We start from the raw sequence: 21,533 nt of genomic DNA on the forward strand, positions 1-21,533 counted from the left end.
CAGCATCTTGCTTCCAGCTCTTTGGGAAGCTAAGAAACAACTCGCTCTGCAGACCTCTCTTACAGCCAACCGGGAGCATCTCTTGCAAAGGCCTGAGAAATGCAGTTTCTTTGCAGGCCTTATCTCGCTGAGGTAGAACTGCTGCTATGCCGTGTCCCACATCGGCCTAGAGTTGCAAGGCTCAAAGTCCTGCCTTGACTCCTCAAGGGCAGACAGGCCCCACAGCGTTGGGCTTCCACATCTTTGGGCAGCTAAGAAACAACTTGCTCTGCACTGGTGTTTTACAGCCTACAGGGAACGAGTCTTACAAAGGCCTGTGAAACGCAGTTTCTTCCCAGCCCTGATGTGGCTGAAGTAGAACTTCTGCTCTGCCAGGTCCTACATGGCGCTAGAGCTGCAAGGCACAAAGTCCTGCCTTGTTTCCACAAGGGTAGACAAGTCCCTCAGGTCCAGCTTCCAGCTCTTTCGGCAGCTAAGAAACAACTCGCTCTGCACAGTGCTCTTACGGCCTACCGGGAACATCTGTTCCAAAGGCCTGTGAAACGCAGTTTCTTTGCAGGCCTGATCTGGCCGAAGTAGGACTTCTGCTCTGGGTGTGCTACTTTGCCCTAGAGCTGAAAGGCACAACGTGCAGGCTTCTTTCCAAAGGGCGAGTTGGGCCCCACAGCATCTTGCTTCCAGCTCTTTGGGAAGCTAAGAAACAACTCGCTCTGCACAGTGCTCTTACAGCCTACCGGGAACATCTCTTCCAAAGGCCTGTGAAACGCAGTTTCTTTGCAGGCCTGATCTGGCTGAAGTAGGACTTCTGCTGTGGGTGTGCTACTTTGCCCTAGAGCTGAAAGGCACAACGTGCAGGCTTCTTTCCAAAGGGCGAGTTGGGCCCCACAGCATCTTGCTTCCAGCTCTTTGGGAAGCTAAGAAACAAGTCGCTCTGCACAGTGCTCTTACAGCCTACCGGGAACATCTCTTCCAAAGGCCTGTGAAACGCAGTTTCTTTGCAGGCCTGATCTGGCTGAAGTAGGACTTCTGCTCTGGGTGTGCTACTTTGCCCTAGAGCTGAAAGGCACAACGTGCAGGCTTCTTTCCAAAGGGCGAGTTGGGCCCCACAGCATCTTGCTTCCAGCTCTTTGGGAAGCTAGGAAACAACTCGCTCTGCACAGTGCTCTTACAGCCTACCGGGAACATGTCTTCCAAAGGCCTGTGAAACGCAGTTTCTTTGCAGGCCTGATCTGGCTGAAGTAGGACTTCTGCTCTGGGTGTGCTACTTTGCCCTAGAGCTGAAAGGCACAACGTGCAGGCTTCTTTCCAAAGGGCGAGTTGGGCCCCACAGCATCTTGCTTCCAGCTCTTTGGGAAGCTAAGAAACCACTCGCTCTGCACAGTGCTCTTACAGCCTACCGGGAACATCTCTTCCAAAGGCCTGTGAAACGCAGTTTCTTTGCAGGCCTGATCTGGCTGAAGTAGGACTTCTGCTCTGGGTGTGCTACTTTGCCCTAGAGCTGAAAGGCACAACGTGCAGGCTTCTTTCCAAAGGGCGAGTTGGGCCCCACAGCATCTTGCTTCCAGCTCTTTGGGAAACTGAGAAGCAACTCGCCTTGCACAATGCTCTTCCAACCAAGTGAGAACATCTCTTCCAAAGGAATGTGAAACGCAGTTTCTTTGCAGGCCTGATCTGGCAGAAGTAAGTCTTCTGGGTGGGTGTGCTACTTTGCCCTAGAGCTGAAAGGCACAACGTGCAGGCTTCTTTCCAAAGGGCGAGTTGGGCCCCACAGCATCTTGCTTCCAGCTCTTTGGGAACCTAAGAAACAACTCGCTCTGCACAGTGCTCTTACAGCCTAGTGGGAACATCTCTTCCAAAGCCTGTGAAACGCAGTTTCTTTGCAGGCCTGATCTGGCTGAAGTAGGACTTCTGCTCTGGGTGTGCTACTTTGCCCTAGAGCTGAAAGGCACAACGTGCAGGCTTCTTTCCAAAGGGCGAGTTGGGCCCCACAGCATCTTGCTTCCAGCTCTTTGGGAAGCTAAGAAACAACTCGCTCTGCAGACCTCTCTTACAGCCAACCGGGAGCATCTCTTGCAAAGGCCTGAGAAATGCAGTTTCTTTGCAGGCCTTATCTCGCTGAGGTAGAACTGCTGCTATGCCGTGTCCCACATCGGCCTAGAGTTGCAAGGCTCAAAGTCCTGCCTTGACTCCTCAAGGGCAGACAGGCCCCACAGCGTTGGGCTTCCACATCTTTGGGCAGCTAAGAAACAACTTGCTCTGCACTGGTGTTTTACAGCCTACAGGGAACGAGTCTTACAAAGGCCTGTGAAACGCAGTTTCTTCCCAGCCCTGATGTGGCTGAAGTAGAACTTCTGCTCTGCCAGGTCCTACATGGCGCTAGAGCTGCAAGGCACAAAGTCCTGCCTTGTTTCCACAAGGGTAGACAAGTCCCTCAGGTCCAGCTTCCAGCTCTTTCGGCAGCTAAGAAACAACTCGCTCTGCACAGTGCTCTTACGGCCTACCGGGAACATCTGTTCCAAAGGCCTGTGAAACGCAGTTTCTTTGCAGGCCTGATCTGGCCGAAGTAGGACTTCTGCTCTGGGTGTGCTACTTTGCCCTAGAGCTGAAAGGCACAACGTGCAGGCTTCTTTCCAAAGGGCGAGTTGGGCCCCACAGCATCTTGCTTCCAGCTCTTTGGGAAGCTAAGAAACAACTCGCTCTGCACAGTGCTCTTACAGCCTACCGGGAACATCTCTTCCAAAGGCCTGTGAAACGCAGTTTCTTTGCAGGCCTGATCTGGCTGAAGTAGGACTTCTGCTGTGGGTGTGCTACTTTGCCCTAGAGCTGAAAGGCACAACGTGCAGGCTTCTTTCCAAAGGGCGAGTTGGGCCCCACAGCATCTTGCTTCCAGCTCTTTGGGAAGCTAAGAAACAAGTCGCTCTGCACAGTGCTCTTACAGCCTACCGGGAACATCTCTTCCAAAGGTCTGTGAAACGCAGTTTCTTTGCAGGCCTGATCTGGCTGAAGTAGGACTTCTGCTCTGGGTGTGCTACTTTGCCCTAGAGCTGAAAGGCACAACGTGCAGGCTTCTTTCCAAAGGGCGAGTTGGGCCCCACAGCATCTTGCTTCCAGCTCTTTGGGAAGCTAGGAAACAACTCGCTCTGCACAGTGCTCTTACAGCCTAGTGGGAACATGTCTTCCAAAGGCCTGTGAAACGCAGTTTCTTTGCAGGCCTGATCTGGCTGAAGTAGGACTTCTGCTCTGGGTGTGCTACTTTGCCCTAGAGCTGAAAGGCACAACGTGCAGGCTTCTTTCCAAAGGGCGAGTTGGGCCCCACAGCATCTTGCTTCCAGCTCTTTGGGAAGCTAAGAAACAACTCGCTCTGGACAGTGCTCTTACAGCCTAGTGGGAACATCTCTTCCAAAGGCCTTTGAAACCCAGTTTCTTTGCAGGCCTTATCTGGCAGAAGTAAGTCTTCTGGGTGGGTGTGCTACTTTGCCCTAGAGCTGAAAGGCACAACGTGCAGGCTTCTTTCCAAAGGGCGAGTTGGGCCCCACAGCATCTTGCTGCCAGCTCTTTGGGAACCTAAGAAACAACTCGCTCTGCACAGTGCTCTTACAGCCTAGTGGGAACATCTCTTTCAAAGCCTGTGAAACGCAGTTTCTTTGCAGGCCTGATCTGGCTGAAGTAGGACTTCTGCTCTCGGTGTGCTACTTTGCCCTAGAGCTGAAAGGCACAACGTGCAGGCTTCTTTCCAAAGGGCGAGTTGGGCCCCACAGCATCTTGCTTCCAGCTCTTTGGGAAGCTAAGAAACAACTCGCTCTGCAGACCTCTCTTACAGCCAACCGGGAGCATCTCTTGCAAAGGCCTGAGAAATGCAGTTTCTTTGCAGGCCTTATCTCGCTGAGGTAGAACTGCTGCTATGCCGTGTCCCACATCGGCCTAGAGTTGCAAGGCTCAAAGTCCTGCCTTGACTCCTCAAGGGCAGACAGGCCCCACAGCGTTGGGCTTCCACATCTTTGGGCAGCTAAGAAACAACTTGCTCTGCACTGGTGTTTTACAGCCTACAGGGAACGAGTCTTACAAAGGCCTGTGAAACGCAGTTTCTTCCCAGCCCTGATGTGGCTGAAGTAGAACTTCTGCTCTGCCAGGTCCTACATGGCGCTAGAGCTGCAAGGCACAAAGTCCTGCCTTGTTTCCACAAGGGTAGACAAGTCCCTCAGGTCCAGCTTCCAGCTCTTTCGGCAGCTAAGAAACAACTCGCTCTGCACAGTGCTCTTACAGCCTACCGGGAACATCTCTTCCAAAGGCCTGTGAAAGTCAGTTTCTTCCCAGGGCTGATCTCCCTGAAGGAGAACTTCTGCACTGCCGTGTCCTACATGGGACTAGAGCTTCAAGGCACAAAGTCCTGCCTTGTTTTCCCAAGGGAAAACTGGTCCCTCAGTGTCAAGCTTCCAGCTTTTTGGGCAGCTGAGAAGCAACTGGCTCTGCACAGGTGTTTTTCAGCCTACAGGGAACGAGTCTTACAAAGGCCTGTGAAACGCAGCTTCTTTGCAGGCCTGAGCTGGCTGAAGTAGAACTTCTGCTCTGGGTGTGCTACATTGGCCTAGAGCTGAAAGGCTCAAAGTGATGTCTTCTTTCCAAAGGGCGAGTTGGGCCGCAAAGCATCTTGCTTCCAGCTCTTTGGGAAGCTAAGAAACAACTCGCTCTGCACAGTGCTCTTACAGCCTACCGGGAACATCTCTTCCAAAGGCCTGTGAAACGCAGTTTCTTTGCAGGCCTGATCTGGCTGAAGTAGGACTTCTGCTCTGGGTGTGCTACTTTGCCCTAGAGCTGAAAGGCACAACGTGCAGGCTTCTTTCCAAAGGGCGAGTTGGGCCCCACAGCATCTTGCTTCCAGCTCTTTGGGAAGCTAAGAAACAACTCGCTCTGCACAGTGCTCTTACAGCCTAGTGGGAACATGTCTTCCAAAGGCCTGTGAAACGCAGTTTCTTTGCAGGCCTGATCTGGCTGAAGTAGGACTTCTGCTCTGGGTGTGCTACTTTGCCCTAGAGCTGAAAGGCACAACGTGCAGGCTTCTTTCCAAAGGGCGAGTTGGGCCCCACAGCATCTTGCTTCCAGCTCTTTGGGAAGCTAAGAAACAACTCGCTCTGCAGACCTCTCCTACAGCCAACCGGGAACATCTCTTCCAAAGGCCTGTGAAACGCAGTTTCTTTGCAGGCCTGATCTGGCTGAAATAGGACTTCTGCTCTGGGTGTGCTACTTTGCCCTAGAGCTGAAAGGCACAACGTGCAGGCTTCTTTCCAAAGGGCGAGTTGGGCCCCACAGCATCTTGCTTCCAGCTCTTTGGGAAACTGAGAAACAACTCGCCTTGAACAATGCTCTTCCAACCAAGTGAGAACATCTCTTCCAAAGGAATGTGAAACGCAGTTTCTTTGCAGGCCTGATCTGGCAGAAGTAAGTCTTCTGGGTGGGTGTGCTACTTTGCCCTAGAGCTGAAAGGCACAACGTGCAGGCTTCTTTCCAAAGGGCGAGTTGGGCCCCACAGCATCTTGCTTCCAGCTCTTTGGGAACCTAAGAAACAACTCGCTCTGCACAGTGCTCTTACAGCCTAGTGGGAACATCTCTTCCAAAGCCTGTGAAACGCAGTTTCTTTGCAGGCCTGATCTGGCTGAAGTAGGACTTCTGCTCTGGGTGTGCTACTTTACCCTAGAGCTGAAAGGCACAACGTGCAGGCTTCTTTCCAAAGGGCGAGTTGGGCCCCACAGCATCTTGCTTCCAGCTCTTTGGGAAGCTAAGAAACAACTCGCTCTGCAGACCTCTCTTACAGCCAACCGGGAGCATCTCTTGCAAAGGCCTGAGAAATGCAGTTTCTTTGCAGGCCTTATCTCGCTGAGGTAGAACTGCTGCTATGCCGTGTCCCACATCGGCCTAGAGTTGCAAGGCTCAAAGTCCTGCCTTGACTCCTCAAGGGCAGACAGGCCCCACAGCGTTGGGCTTCCACATCTTTGGGCAGCTAAGAAACAACTTGCTCTGCACTGGTGTTTTACAGCCTACAGGGAACGAGTCTTACAAAGGCCTGTGAAACGCAGTTTCTTCCCAGCCCTGATGTGGCTGAAGTAGAACTTCTGCTCTGCCAGGTCCTACATGGCGCTAGAGCTGCAAGGCACAAAGTCCTGCCTTGTTTCCACAAGGGTAGACAAGTCCCTCAGGTCCAGCTTCCAGCTCTTTCGGCAGCTAAGAAACAACTCGCTCTGCACAGTGCTCTTACGGCCTACCGGGAACATCTCTTCCAAAGGCCTGTGAAACGCAGTTTCTTTGCAGGCCTGATCTGGCCGAAGTAGGACTTCTGCTCTGGGTGTGCTACTTTGCCCTAGAGCTGAAAGGCACAACGTGCAGGCTTCTTTCCAAAGGGCGAGTTGGGCCCCACAGCATCTTGCTTCCAGCTCTTTGGGAAGCTAAGAAACAAGTCGCTCTGCACAGTGCTCTTACAGCCTACCGGGAACATCTCTTCCAAAGGTCTGTGAAACGCAGTTTCTTTGCAGGCCTGATCTGGCTGAAGTAGGACTTCTGCTCTGGGTGTGCTACTTTGCCCTAGAGCTGAAAGGCACAACGTGCAGGCTTCTTTCCAAAGGGCGAGTTGGGCCCCACAGCATCTTGCTTCCAGCTCTTTGGGAAGCTAGGAAACAACTCGCTCTGCACAGTGCTCTTACAGCCTAGTGGGAACATGTCTTCCAAAGGCCTGTGAAACGCAGTTTCTTTGCAGGCCTGATCTGGCTGAAGTAGGACTTCTGCTCTGGGTGTGCTACTTTGCCCTAGAGCTGAAAGGCACAACGTGCAGGCTTCTTTCCAAAGGGCGAGTTGGGCCCCACAGCATCTTGCTTCCAGCTCTTTGGGAAGCTAAGAAACAACTCGCTCTGGACAGTGCTCTTACAGCCTAGTGGGAACATCTCTTCCAAAGGCCTTTGAAACCCAGTTTCTTTGCAGGCCTGATCTGGCAGAAGTAAGTCTTCTGGGTGGGTGTGCTACTATGCCCTAGAGCTGAAAGGCACAACGTGCAGGCTTCTTTCCAAAGGGCGAGTTGGGCCCCACAGCATCTTGCTGCCAGCTCTTTGGGAACCTAAGAAACAACTCGCTCTGCACAGTGCTCTTACAGCCTAGTGGGAACATCTCTTTCAAAGCCTGTGAAACGCAGTTTCTTTGCAGGCCTGATCTGGCTGAAGTAGGACTTCTGCTCTCGGTGTGCTACTTTGCCCTAGAGCTGAATGGCACAACGTGCAGGCTTCTTTCCAAAGGGCGAGTTGGGCCCCACAGCATCTTCCTTCCAGCTCTTTGGGAAGCTGAGAAACAACTCGCTCTGCAGACCTCTCTTACAGCCAACCGGGAGCATCTCTTGCAAAGGCCTGAGAAATGCAGTTTCTTTGCAGGCCTTATCTCGCTGAGGTAGAACTGCTGCTATGCCGTGTCCCACATCGGCCTAGAGTTGCAAGGCTCAAAGTCCTGCCTTGACTCCTCAAGGGCAGACAGGCCCCACAGCGTTGGGCTTCCACATCTTTGGGCAGCTAAGAAACAACTTGCTCTGCACTGGTGTTTTACAGCCTACAGGGAACGAGTCTTACAAAGGCCTGTGAAACGCAGTTTCTTCCCAGCCCTGATGTGGCTGAAGTAGAACTTCTGCTCTGCCAGGTCCTACATGGCGCTAGAGCTGCAAGGCACAAAGTCCTGCCTTGTTTCCACAAGGGTAGACAAGTCCCTCAGGTCCAGCTTCCAGCTCTTTCGGCAGCTAAGAAACAACTCGCTCTGCACAGTGCTCTTACAGCCTACCGGGAACATCTCTTCCAAAGGCCTGTGAAAGTCAGTTTCTTCCCAGGGCTGATCTCCCTGAAGGAGAACTTCTGCACTGCCGTGTCCTACATGGGACTAGAGCTTCAAGGCACAAAGTCCTGCCTTGTTTTCCCAAGGGAAAACTGGTCCCTCAGTGTCAAGCTTCCAGCTTTTTGGGCAGCTGAGAAGCAACTGGCTCTGCACAGGTGTTTTTCAGCCTACAGGGAACGAGTCTTACAAAGGCCTGTGAAACGCAGTTTCTTTGCAGGCCTGATCTGGCCGAAGTAGGACTTCTGCTCTGGGTGTGCTACTTTGCCCTAGAGCTGAAAGGCACAACGTGCAGGCTTCTTTCCAAAGGGCGAGTTGGGCCCCACAGCATCTTGCTTCCAGCTCTTTGGGAAACTAAGAAACAACTCGCCTTGCACAGTGCTCTTCCAACCAAGTGAGAACATCTCTTCCAAAGGAATGTGAAACGCAGTTTCTTTGCAGGCCTGATCTGGCTGAAGTAAGTCTTCTGGGTGGGTGTACTACTTTGCCCTAGAGCTGAAAGGCACAACGTGCAGGCTTCTTTCCAAAGGGCGAGTTGGGCCCCACAGCATCTTGCTTCCAGCTCTTTGGGAAGCTAAGAAACCACTCGCTCTGCACAGTGCTCTTACAGCCTAGTGGGAACATCTCTTCCAAAGCCTGTGAAACGCAGTTTCTTTGCAGGCCTGATCTGGCTGAAGTAGGACTTCTGCTCTCGGTGTGCTACTTTGCCCTAGAGCTGAATGGCACAACGTGCAGGCTTCTTTCCAAAGGGCGAGTTGGGCCCCACAGCATCTTGCTTCCAGCTCTTTGGGAAGCTAAGAAACAACTCGCTCTGCAGACCTCTCTTACAGCCAACCGGGAGCATCTCTTGCAAAGGCCTGAGAAATGCAGTTTCTTTGCAGGCCTTATCTCGCTGAGGTAGAACTGCTGCTATGCCGTGTCCCACATCGGCCTAGAGTTGCAAGGCTCAAAGTCCTGCCTTGACTCCTCAAGGGCAGACAGGCCCCACAGCGTTGGGCTTCCACATCTTTGGGCAGCTAAGAAACAACTTGCTCTGCACTGGTGTTTTACAGCCTACAGGGAACGAGTCTTACAAAGGCCTGTGAAACGCAGTTTCTTCCCAGCCCTGATGTGGCTGAAGTAGAACTTCTGCTCTGCCAGGTCCTACATGGCGCTAGAGCTGCAAGGCACAAAGTCCTGCCTTGTTTCCACAAGGGTAGACAAGTCCCTCAGGTCCAGCTTCCAGCTCTTTCGGCAGCTAAGAAACAACTCGCTCTGCACAGTGCTCTTACGGCCTACCGGGAACATCTCTTCCAAAGGCCTGTGAAACGCAGTTTCTTTGCAGGCCTGATCTGGCCGAAGTAGGACTTCTGCTCTGGGTGTGCTACTTTGCCCTAGAGCTGAAAGGCACAACGTGCAGGCTTCTTTCCAAAGGGCGAGTTGGGCCCCACAGCATCTTGCTTCCAGCTCTTTGGGAAGCTAAGAAACAACTCGCTCTGCACAGTGCTCTTACAGCCTACCGGGAACATCTCTTCCAAAGGCCTGTGAAACGCAGTTTCTTTGCAGGCCTGATCTGGCTGAAGTAGGACTTCTGCTGTGGGTGTGCTACTTTGCCCTAGAGCTGAAAGGCACAACGTGCAGGCTTCTTTCCAAAGGGCGAGTTGGGCCCCACAGCATCTTGCTTCCAGCTCTTTGGGAAGCTAAGAAACAAGTCGCTCTGCACAGTGCTCTTACAGCCTACCGGGAACATCTCTTCCAAAGGCCTGTGAAACGCAGTTTCTTTGCAGGCCTGATCTGGCTGAAGTAGGACTTCTGCTCTGGGTGTGCTACTTTGCCCTAGAGCTGAAAGGCACAACGTGCAGGCTTCTTTCCAAAGGGCGAGTTGGGCCCCACAGCATCTTGCTTCCAGCTCTTTGGGAAGCTAGGAAACAACTCGCTCTGCACAGTGCTCTTACAGCCTACCGGGAACATGTCTTCCAAAGGCCTGTGAAACGCAGTTTCTTTGCAGGCCTGATCTGGCTGAAGTAGGACTTCTGCTCTGGGTGTGCTACTTTGCCCTAGAGCTGAAAGGCACAACGTGCAGGCTTCTTTCCAAAGGGCGAGTTGGGCCCCACAGCATCTTGCTTCCAGCTCTTTGGGAAGCTAAGAAACCACTCGCTCTGCACAGTGCTCTTACAGCCTACCGGGAACATCTCTTCCAAAGGCCTGTGAAACGCAGTTTCTTTGCAGGCCTGATCTGGCTGGAGTAGGACTTCTGCTCTGGGTGTGCTACTTTGCCCTAGAGCTGAAAGGCACAACGTGCAGGCTTCTTTCCAAAGGGCGAGTTGGGCCCCACAGCATCTTGCTTCCAGCTCTTTGGGAAGCTAAGAAACAACTCGCTCTGCACAGTGCTCTTCCAACCAAGTGAGAACATCTCTTCCAAAGGAATGTGAAACGCAGTTTCTTTGCAGGCCTGATCTGGCAGAAGTAAGTCTTCTGGTCTGGGTGTTCTACTTTGCCCTAGAGCTGAAAGGCACAACGTGCAGGCTTCTTTCCAAAGGGCGAGTTGGGCCCCACAGCATCTTGCTTCCAGCTCTTTGGGAAGCTAAGAAACCACTCGCTCTGCACAGTGCTCTTACAGCCTACCGGGAACATCTCTTCCAAAGGCCTGTGAAACGCAGTTTCTTTGCAGGCCTGATCTGGCTGAAGTAGGACTTCTGCTCTGGGTGTGCTACTTTGCCCTAGAGCTGAAAGGCACAACGTGCAGGCTTCTTTCCAAAGGGCGAGTTGGGCCCCACAGCATCTTGCTTCCAGCTCTTTGGGAAACTGAGAAGCAACTCGCCTTGCACAATGCTCTTCCAACCAAGTGAGAACATCTCTTCCAAAGGAATGTGAAACGCAGTTTCTTTGCAGGCCTGATCTGGCAGAAGTAAGTCTTCTGGGTGGGTGTGCTACTTTGCCCTAGAGCTGAAAGGCACAACGTGCAGGCTTCTTTCCAAAGGGCGAGTTGGGCCCCACAGCATCTTGCTTCCAGCTCTTTGGGAACCTAAGAAACAACTCGCTCTGCACAGTGCTCTTACAGCCTAGTGGGAACATCTCTTCCAAAGCCTGTGAAACGCAGTTTCTTTGCAGGCCTGATCTGGCTGAAGTAGGACTTCTGCTCTGGGTGTGCTACTTTGCCCTAGAGCTGAAAGGCACAACGTGCAGGCTTCTTTCCAAAGGGCGAGTTGGGCCCCACAGCATCTTGCTTCCAGCTCTTTGGGAAGCTAAGAAACAACTCGCTCTGCAGACCTCTCTTACAGCCAACCGGGAGCATCTCTTGCAAAGGCCTGAGAAATGCAGTTTCTTTGCAGGCCTTATCTCGCTGAGGTAGAACTGCTGCTATGCCGTGTCCCACATCGGCCTAGAGTTGCAAGGCTCAAAGTCCTGCCTTGACTCCTCAAGGGCAGACAGGCCCCACAGCGTTGGGCTTCCACATCTTTGGGCAGCTAAGAAACAACTTGCTCTGCACTGGTGTTTTACAGCCTACAGGGAACGAGTCTTACAAAGGCCTGTGAAACGCAGTTTCTTCCCAGCCCTGATGTGGCTGAAGTAGAACTTCTGCTCTGCCAGGTCCTACATGGCGCTAGAGCTGCAAGGCACAAAGTCCTGCCTTGTTTCCACAAGGGTAGACAAGTCCCTCAGGTCCAGCTTCCAGCTCTTTCGGCAGCTAAGAAACAACTCGCTCTGCACAGTGCTCTTACGGCCTACCGGGAACATCTCTTCCAAAGGCCTGTGAAACGCAGTTTCTTTGCAGGCCTGATCTGGCCGAAGTAGGACTTCTGCTCTGGGTGTGCTACTTTGCCCTAGAGCTGAAAGGCACAACGTGCAGGCTTCTTTCCAAAGGGCGAGTTGGGCCCCACAGCATCTTGCTTCCAGCTCTTTGGGAAGCTAAGAAACAACTCGCTCTGCACAGTGCTCTTACAGCCTACCGGGAACATCTCTTCCAAAGGCCTGTGAAACGCAGTTTCTTTGCAGGCCTGATCTGGCTGAAGTAGGACTTCTGCTGTGGGTGTGCTACTTTGCCCTAGAGCTGAAAGGCACAACGTGCAGGCTTCTTTCCAAAGGGCGAGTTGGGCCCCACAGCATCTTGCTTCCAGCTCTTTGGGAAGCTAAGAAACAAGTCGCTCTGCACAGTGCTCTTACAGCCTACCGGGAACATCTCTTCCAAAGGTCTGTGAAACGCAGTTTCTTTGCAGGCCTGATCTGGCTGAAGTAGGACTTCTGCTCTGGGTGTGCTACTTTGCCCTAGAGCTGAAAGGCACAACGTGCAGGCTTCTTTCCAAAGGGCGAGTTGGGCCCCACAGCATCTTGCTTCCAGCTCTTTGGGAAGCTAGGAAACAACTCGCTCTGCACAGTGCTCTTACAGCCTAGTGGGAACATGTCTTCCAAAGGCCTGTGAAACGCAGTTTCTTTGCAGGCCTGATCTGGCTGAAGTAGGACTTCTGCTCTGGGTGTGCTACTTTGCCCTAGAGCTGAAAGGCACAACGTGCAGGCTTCTTTCCAAAGGGCGAGTTGGGCCCCACAGCATCTTGCTTCCAGCTCTTTGGGAAGCTAAGAAACAACTCGCTCTGGACAGTGCTCTTACAGCCTAGTGGGAACATCTCTTCCAAAGGCCTTTGAAACCCAGTTTCTTTGCAGGCCTGATCTGGCAGAAGTAAGTCTTCTGGGTGGGTGTGCTACTTTGCCCTAGAGCTGAAAGGCACAACGTGCAGGCTTCTTTCCAAAGGGCGAGTTGGGCCCCACAGCATCTTGCTTCCAGCTCTTTGGGAACCTAAGAAACAACTCGCTCTGCACAGTGCTCTTACAGCCTAGTGGGAACATCTCTTTCAAAGCCTGTGAAACGCAGTTTCTTTGCAGGCCTGATCTGGCTGAAGTAGGACTTCTGCTCTCGGTGTGCTACTTTGCCCTAGAGCTGAAAGGCACAACGTGCAGGCTTCTTTCCAAAGGGCGAGTTGGGCCTCACAGCATCTTGCTTCCAGCTCTTTGGGAAGCTAAGAAACAACTCGCTCTGCAGACCTCTCTTACAGCCAACCGGGAGCATCTCTTGCAAAGGCCTGAGAAATGCAGTTTCTTTGCAGGCCTTATCTCGCTGAGGTAGAACTGCTGCTATGCCGTGTCCCACATCGGCCTAGAGTTGCAAGGCTCAAAGTCCTGCCTTGACTCCTCAAGGGCAGACAGGCCCCACAGCGTTGGGCTTCCACATCTTTGGGCAGCTAAGAAACAACTTGCTCTGCACTGGTGTTTTACAGCCTACAGGGAACGAGTCTTACAAAGGCCTGTGAAACGCAGTTTCTTCCCAGCCCTGATGTGGCTGAAGTAGAACTTCTGCTCTGCCAGGTCCTACATGGCGCTAGAGCTGCAAGGCACAAAGTCCTGCCTTGTTTCCACAAGGGTAGACAAGTCCCTCAGGTCCAGCTTCCAGCTCTTTCGGCAGCTAAGAAACAACTCGCTCTGCACAGTGCTCTTACAGCCTACCGGGAACATCTCTTCCAAAGGCCTGGGAAAGTCAGTTTCTTCCCAGGGCTGATCTCCCTGAAGGAGAACTTCTGCACTGCCGTGTCCTACATGGGACTAGAGCTTCAAGGCACAAAGTCCTGCCTTGTTTTCCCAAGGGAAAACTGGTCCCTCAGTGTCAAGCTTCCAGCTTTTTGGGCAGCTGAGAAGCAACTGGCTCTGCACAGGTGTTTTTCAGCCTACAGGGAACGAGTCTTACAAAGGCCTGTGAAACGCAGCTTCTTTGCAGGCCTGAGCTGGCTGAAGTAGAACTTCTGCTCTGGGTGTGCTACATTGCCCTAGAGCTGAAAGGCTCAAAGTGATGTCTTCTTTCCAAAGGGCGAGTTGGGCCGCAAAGCATCTTGCTTCCAGCTCTTTGGGAAGCTAAGAAACAACTCGCTCTGCACAGTGCTCTTACAGCCTACCGGGAACATCTCTTCCAAAGGCCTGTGAAACGCAGTTTCTTTGCAGGCCTGATCTGGCTGAAGTAGGACTTCTGCTCTGGGTGTGCTACTTTGCCCTAGAGCTGAAAGGCACAACGTGCAGGCTTCTTTCCAAAGGGCGAGTTGGGCCCCACAGCATCTTGCTTCCAGCTCTTTGGGAAGCTAAGAAACAACTCGCTCTGCACAGTGCTCTTACAGCCTAGTGGGAACATGTCTTCCAAAGGCCTGTGAAACGCAGTTTCTTTGCAGGCCTGATCTGGCTGAAGTAGGACTTCTGCTCTGGGTGTGCTACTTTGCCCTAGAGCTGAAAGGCACAACGTGCAGGCTTCTTTCCAAAGGGCGAGTTGGGCCCCACAGCATCTTGCTTCCAGCTCTTTGGGAAGCTAAGAAACAACTCGCTCTGCAGACCTCTCCTACAGCCAACCGGGAACATCTCTTCCAAAGGCCTGTGAAACGCAGTTTCTTTGCAGGCCTGATCTGGCTGAAATAGGACTTCTGCTCTGGGTGTGCTACTTTGCCCTAGAGCTGAAAGGCACAACGTGCAGGCTTCTTTCCAAAGGGCGAGTTGGGCCCCACAGCATCTTGCTTCCAGCTCTTTGGGAAACTGAGAAACAACTCGCCTTGCACAATGCTCTTCCAACCAAGTGAGAACATCTCTTCCAAAGGAATGTGAAACGCAGTTTCTTTGCAGGCCTGATCTGGCAGAAGTAAGTCTTCTGGGTGGGTGTGCTACTTTGCCCTAGAGCTGAAAGGCACAACGTGCAGGCTTCTTTCCAAAGGGCGAGTTGGGCCCCACAGCATCTTGCTTCCAGCTCTTTGGGAACCTAAGAAACAACTCGCTCTGCACAGTGCTCTTACAGCCTAGTGGGAACATCTCTTCCAAAGCCTGTGAAACGCAGTTTCTTTGCAGGCCTGATCTGGCTGAAGTAGGACTTCTGCTCTGGGTGTGCTACTTTACCCTAGAGCTGAAAGGCACAACGTGCAGGCTTCTTTCCAAAGGGCGAGTTGGGCCCCACAGCATCTTGCTTCCAGCTCTTTGGGAAGCTAAGAAACAACTCGCTCTGCAGACCTCTCTTACAGCCAACCGGGAGCATCTCTTGCAAAGGCCTGAGAAATGCAGTTTCTTTGCAGGCCTTATCTCGCTGAGGTAGAACTGCTGCTATGCCGTGTCCCACATCGGCCTAGAGTTGCAAGGCTCAAAGTCCTGCCTTGACTCCTCAAGGGCAGACAGGCCCCACAGCGTTGGGCTTCCACATCTTTGGGCAGCTAAGAAACAACTTGCTCTGCACTGGTGTTTTACAGCCTACAGGGAACGAGTCTTACAAAGGCCTGTGAAACGCAGTTTCTTCCCAGCCCTGATGTGGCTGAAGTAGAACTTCTGCTCTGCCAGGTCCTACATGGCGCTAGAGCTGCAAGGCACAAAGTCCTGCCTTGTTTCCACAAGGGTAGACAAGTCCCTCAGGTCCAGCTTCCAGCTCTTTCGGCAGCTAAGAAACAACTCGCTCTGCACAGTGCTCTTACGGCCTACCGGGAACATCTCTTCCAAAGGCCTGTGAAACGCAGTTTCTTTGCAGGCCTGATCTGGCCGAAGTAGGACTTCTGCTCTGGGTGTGCTACTTTGCCCTAGAGCTGAAAGGCACAACGTGCAGGCTTCTTTCCAAAGGGCGAGTTGGGCCCCACAGCATCTTGCTTCCAGCTCTTTGGGAAGCTAGGAAACAACTCGCTCTGCACAGTGCTCTTACAGCCTAGTGGGAACATGTCTTCCAAAGGCCTGTTAAACGCAGTTTCTTTGCAGGCCTGATCTGGCTGAAGTAGGACTTCTGCTCTGGGTGTGCTACTTTGCCCTAGAGCTGAAAGGCACAACGTGCAGGCTTCTTTCCAAAGGGCGAGTTGGGCCCCACAGCATCTTGCTTCCAGCTCTTTGGGAAGCTAAGAAACAACTCGCTCTGGACAGTGCTCTTACAGCCTAGTGGGAACATCTCTTCCAAAGGCCTTTGAAACCCAGTTTCTTTGCAGGCCTGATCTGGCAGAAGTAAGTCTTCTGGGTGGGTGTGCTACTTTGCCCTAGAGCTGAAAGGCACAACGTGCAGGCTTCTTTCCAAAGGGCGAGTTGGGCCCCACAGCATCTTGCTGCCAGCTCTTTGGGAACCTAAGAAACAACTCGCTCTGCACAGTGCTCTTACAGCCTAGTGGGAACATCTCTTTCAAAGCCTGTGAAACGCAGTTTCTTTGCAGGCCTGATCTGGCTGAAGTAGGACTTCTGCTCTCGGTGTGCTACTTTGCCCTAGAGCTGAATGGCACAACGTGCAGGCTTCTTTCCAAAGGGCGAGTTGGGCCCCACAGCATCTTCCTTCCAGCTCTTTGGGAAGCTGAGAAACAACTCGCTCTGCAGACCTCTCTTACAGCCAACCGGGAGCATCTCTTGCAAAGGCCTGAGAAATGCAGTTTCTTTGCAGGCCTTATCTCGCTGAGGTAGAACTGCTGCTATGCCGTGTCCCACATCGGCCTAGAGTTGCAAGGCTCAAAGTCCTGCCTTGACTCCTCAAGGGCAGACAGGCCCCACAGCGTTGGGCTTCCACATCTTTGGGCAGCTAAGAAACAACTTGCTCTGCACTGGTGTTTTACAGCCTACAGGGAACGAGTCTTACAAAGGCCTGTGAAACGCAGTTTCTTCCCAGCCCTGATGTGGCTGAAGTAGAACTTCTGCTCTGCCAGGTCCTACATGGCGCTAGAGCTGCAAGGCACAAAGTCCTGCCTTGTTTCCACAAGGGTAGACAAGTCCCTCAGGTCCAGCTTCCAGCTCTTTCGGCAGCTAAGAAACAACTCGCTCTGCACAGTGCTCTTACAGCCTACCGGGAACATCTCTTCCAAAGGCCTGTGAAAGTCAGTTTCTTCCCAGGGCTGATCTCCCTGAAGGAGAACTTCTGCACTGCCGTGTCCTACATGGGACTAGAGCTTCAAGGCACAAAGTCCTGCCTTGTTTTCCCAAGGGAAAACTGGTCCCTCAGTGTCAAGCTTCCAGCTTTTTGGGCAGCTGAGAAGCAACTGGCTCTGCACAGGTGTTTTTCAGCCTACAGGGAACGAGTCTTACAAAGGCCTGTGAAACGCAGTTTCTTTGCAGGCCTGATCTGGCCGAAGTAGGACTTCTGCTCTGGGTGTGCTACTTTGCCCTAGAGCTGAAAGGCACAACGTGCAGGCTTCTTTCCAAAGGGCGAGTTGGGCCCCACAGCATCTTGCTTCCAGCTCTTTGGGAAACTAAGAAACAACTCGCCTTGCACAGTGCTCTTCCAACCAAGTGAGAACATCTCTTCCAAAGGAATGTGAAACGCAGTTTCTTTGCAGGCCTGATCTGGCTGAAGTAAGTCTTCTGGGTGGGTGTACTACTTTGCCCTAGAGCTGAAAGGCACAACGTGCAGGCTTCTTTCCAAAGGGCGAGTTGGGCCCCACAGCATCTTGCTTCCAGCTCTTTGGGAAGCTAAGAAACCACTCGCTCTGCACAGTGCTCTTACAGCCTAGTGGGAACATCTCTTCCAAAGCCTGTGAAACGCAGTTTCTTTGCAGGCCTGATCTGGCTGAAGTAGGACTTCTGCTCTCGGTGTGCTACTTTGCCCTAGAGCTGAATGGCACAACGTGCAGGCTTCTTTCCAAAGGGCGAGTTGGGCCCCACAGCATCTTGCTTCCAGCTCTTTGGGAAGCTAAGAAACAACTCGCTCTGCAGACCTCTCTTACAGCCAACCGGGAGCATCTCTTGCAAAGGCCTGAGAAATGCAGTTTCTTTGCAGGCCTTATCTCGCTGAGGTAGAACTGCTGCTATGCCGTGTCCCACATCGGCCTAGAGTTGCAAGGCTCAAAGTCCTGCCTTGACTCCTCAAGGGCAGACAGGCCCCACAGCGTTGGGCTTCCACATCTTTGGGCAGCTAAGAAACAACTTGCTCTGCACTGGTGTTTTACAGCCTACAGGGAACGAGTCTTACAAAGGCCTGTGAAACGCAGTTTCTTCCCAGCCCTGATGTGGCTGAAGTAGAACTTCTGCTCTGCCAGGTCCTACATGGCGCTAGAGCTGCAAGGCACAAAGTCCTGCCTTGTTTCCACAAGGGTAGACAAGTCCCTCAGGTCCAGCTTCCAGCTCTTTCGGCAGCTAAGAAACAACTCGCTCTGCACAGTGCTCTTACGGCCTACCGGGAACATCTCTTCCAAAGGCCTGTGAAACGCAGTTTCTTTGCAGGCCTGATCTGGCCGAAGTAGGACTTCTGCTCTGGGTGTGCTACTTTGCCCTAGAGCTGAAAGGCACAACGTGCAGGCTTCTTTCCAAAGGGCGAGTTGGGCCCCACAGCATCTTGCTTCCAGCTCTTTGGGAAGCTAAGAAACAACTCGCTCTGCACAGTGCTCTTACAGCCTACCGGGAACATCTCTTCCAAAGGCCTGTGAAACGCAGTTTCTTTGCAGGCCTGATCTGGCTGAAGTAGGACTTCTGCTGTGGGTGTGCTACTTTGCCCTAGAGCTGAAAGGCACAACGTGCAGGCTTCTTTCCAAAGGGCGAGTTGGGCCCCACAGCATCTTGCTTCCAGCTCTTTGGGAAGCTAAGAAACAAGTCGCTCTGCACAGTGCTCTTACAGCCTACCGGGAACATCTCTTCCAAAGGCCTGTGAAACGCAGTTTCTTTGCAGGCCTGATCTGGCTGAAGTAGGACTTCTGCTCTGGGTGTGCTACTTTGCCCTAGAGCTGAAAGGCACAACGTGCAGGCTTCTTTCCAAAGGGCGAGTTGGGCCCCACAGCATCTTGCTTCCAGCTCTTTGGGAAGCTAGGAAACAACTCGCTCTGCACAGTGCTCTTACAGCCTACCGGGAACATGTCTTCCAAAGGCCTGTGAAACGCAGTTTCTTTGCAGGCCTGATCTGGCTGAAGTAGGACTTCTGCTCTGGGTGTGCTACTTTGCCCTAGAGCTGAAAGGCACAACGTGCAGGCTTCTTTCCAAAGGGCGAGTTGGGCCCCACAGCATCTTGCTTCCAGCTCTTTGGGAAGCTAAGAAACCACTCGCTCTGCACAGTGCTCTTACAGCCTACCGGGAACATCTCTTCCAAAGGCCTGTGAAACGCAGTTTCTTTGCAGGCCTGATCTGGCTGGAGTAGGACTTCTGCTCTGGGTGTGCTACTTTGCCCTAGAGCTGAAAGGCACAACGTGCAGGCTTCTTTCCAAAGGGCGAGTTGGGCCCCACAGCATCTTGCTTCCAGCTCTTTGGGAAGCTAAGAAACAACTCGCTCTGCACAGTGCTCTTCCAACCAAGTGAGAACATCTCTTCCAAAGGAATGTGAAACGCAGTTTCTTTGCAGGCCTGATCTGGCAGAAGTAAGTCTTCTGGTCTGGGTGTTCTACTTTGCCCTAGAGCTGAAAGGCACAACGTGCAGGCTTCTTTCCAAAGGGCGAGTTGGGCCCCACAGCATCTTGCTTCCAGCTCTTTGGGAAGCTAAGAAACCACTCGCTCTGCACAGTGCTCTTACAGCCTACCGGGAACATCTCTTCCAAAGGCCTGTGAAACGCAGTTTCTTTGCAGGCCTGATCTGGCTGAAGTAGGACTTCTGCTCTGGGTGTGCTACTTTGCCCTAGAGCTGAAAGGCACAACGTGCAGGCTTCTTTCCAAAGGGCGAGTTGGGCCCCACAGCATCTTGCTTCCAGCTCTTTGGGAAACTGAGAAGCAACTCGCCTTGCACAATGCTCTTCCAACCAAGTGAGAACATCTCTTCCAAAGGAATGTGAAACGCAGTTTCTTTGCAGGCCTGATCTGGCAGAAGTAAGTCTTCTGGGTGGGTGTGCTACTTTGCCCTAGAGCTGAAAGGCACAACGTGCAGGCTTCTTTCCAAAGGGCGAGTTGGGCCCCACAGCATCTTGCTTCCAGCTCTTTGGGAACCTAAGAAACAACTCGCTCTGCACAGTGCTCTTACAGCCTAGTGGGAACATCTCTTCCAAAGCCTGTGAAACGCAGTTTCTTTGCAGGCCTGATCTGGCTGAAGTAGGACTTCTGCTCTGGGTGTGCTACTTTGCCCTAGAGCTGAAAGGCACAACGTGCAGGCTTCTTTCCAAAGGGCGAGTTGGGCCCCACAGCATCTTGCTTCCAGCTCTTTGGGAAGCTAAGAAACAACTCGCTCTGCAGACCTCTCTTACAGCCAACCGGGAGCATCTCTTGCAAAGGCCTGAGAAATGCAGTTTCTTTGCAGGCCTTATCTCGCTGAGGTAGAACTGCTGCTATGCCGTGTCCCACATCGGCCTAGAGTTGCAAGGCTCAAAGTCCTGCCTTGACTCCTCAAGGGCAGACAGGCCCCACAGCGTTGGGCTTCCACATCTTTGGGCAGCTAAGAAACAACTTGCTCTGCACTGGTGTTTTACAGCCTACAGGGAACGAGTCTTACAAAGGCCTGTGAAACGCAGTTTCTTCCCAGCCCTGATGTGGCTGAAGTAGAACTTCTGCTCTGCCAGGTCCTACATGGCGCTAGAGCTGCAAGGCACAAAGTCCTGCCTTGTTTCCACAAGGGTAGACAAGTCCCTCAGGTCCAGCTTCCAGCTCTTTCGGCAGCTAAGAAACAACTCGCTCTGCACAGTGCTCTTACGGCCTACCGGGAACATCTCTTCCAAAGGCCTGTGAAACGCAGTTTCTTTGCAGGCCTGATCTGGCCGAAGTAGGACTTCTGCTCTGGGTGTGCTACTTTGCCCTAGAGCTGAAAGGCACAACGTGCAGGCTTCTTTCCAAAGGGCGAGTTGGGCCCCACAGCATCTTGCTTCCAGCTCTTTGGGAAGCTAAGAAACAACTCGCTCTGCACAGTGCTCTTACAGCCTACCGGGAACATCTCTTCCAAAGGCCTGTGAAACGCAGTTTCTTTGCAGGCCTGATCTGGCTGAAGTAGGACTTCTGCTGTGGGTGTGCTACTTTGCCCTAGAGCTGAAAGGCACAACGTGCAGGCTTCTTTCCAAAGGGCGAGTTGGGCCCCACAGCATCTTGCTTCCAGCTCTTTGGGAAGCTAAGAAACAAGTCGCTCTGCACAGTGCTCTTACAGCCTACCGGGAACATCTCTTCCAAAGGTCTGTGAAACGCAGTTTCTTTGCAGGCCTGATCTGGCTGAAGTAGGACTTCTGCTCTGGGTGTGCTACTTTGCCCTAGAGCTGAAAGGCACAACGTGCAGGCTTCTTTCCAAAGGGCGAGTTGGGCCCCACAGCATCTTGCTTCCAGCTCTTTGGGAAGCTAGGAAACAACTCGCTCTGCACAGTGCTCTTACAGCCTAGTGGGAACATGTCTTCCAAAGGCCTGTGAAACGCAGTTTCTTTGCAGGCCTGATCTGGCTGAAGTAGGACTTCTGCTCTGGGTGTGCTACTTTGCCCTAGAGCTGAAAGGCACAACGTGCAGGCTTCTTTCCAAAGGGCGAGTTGGGCCCCACAGCATCTTGCTTCCAGCTCTTTGGGAAGCTAAGAAACAACTCGCTCTGGACAGTGCTCTTACAGCCTAGTGGGAACATCTCTTCCAAAGGCCTTTGAAACCCAGTTTCTTTGCAGGCCTGATCTGGCAGAAGTAAGTCTTCTGGGTGGGTGTGCTACTTTGCCCTAGAGCTGAAAGGCACAACGTGCAGGCTTCTTTCCAAAGGGCGAGTTGGGCCCCACAGCATCTTGCTTCCAGCTCTTTGGGAACCTAAGAAACAACTCGCTCTGCACAGTGCTCTTACAGCCTAGTGGGAACATCTCTTTCAAAGCCTGTGAAACGCA

This window comes from Equus caballus, chromosome 17, assembly GCF_041296265.1.
Source record: "Equus caballus isolate H_3958 breed thoroughbred chromosome 17, TB-T2T, whole genome shotgun sequence".
Lineage (NCBI taxonomy): Eukaryota > Metazoa > Chordata > Mammalia > Perissodactyla > Equidae > Equus > Equus caballus.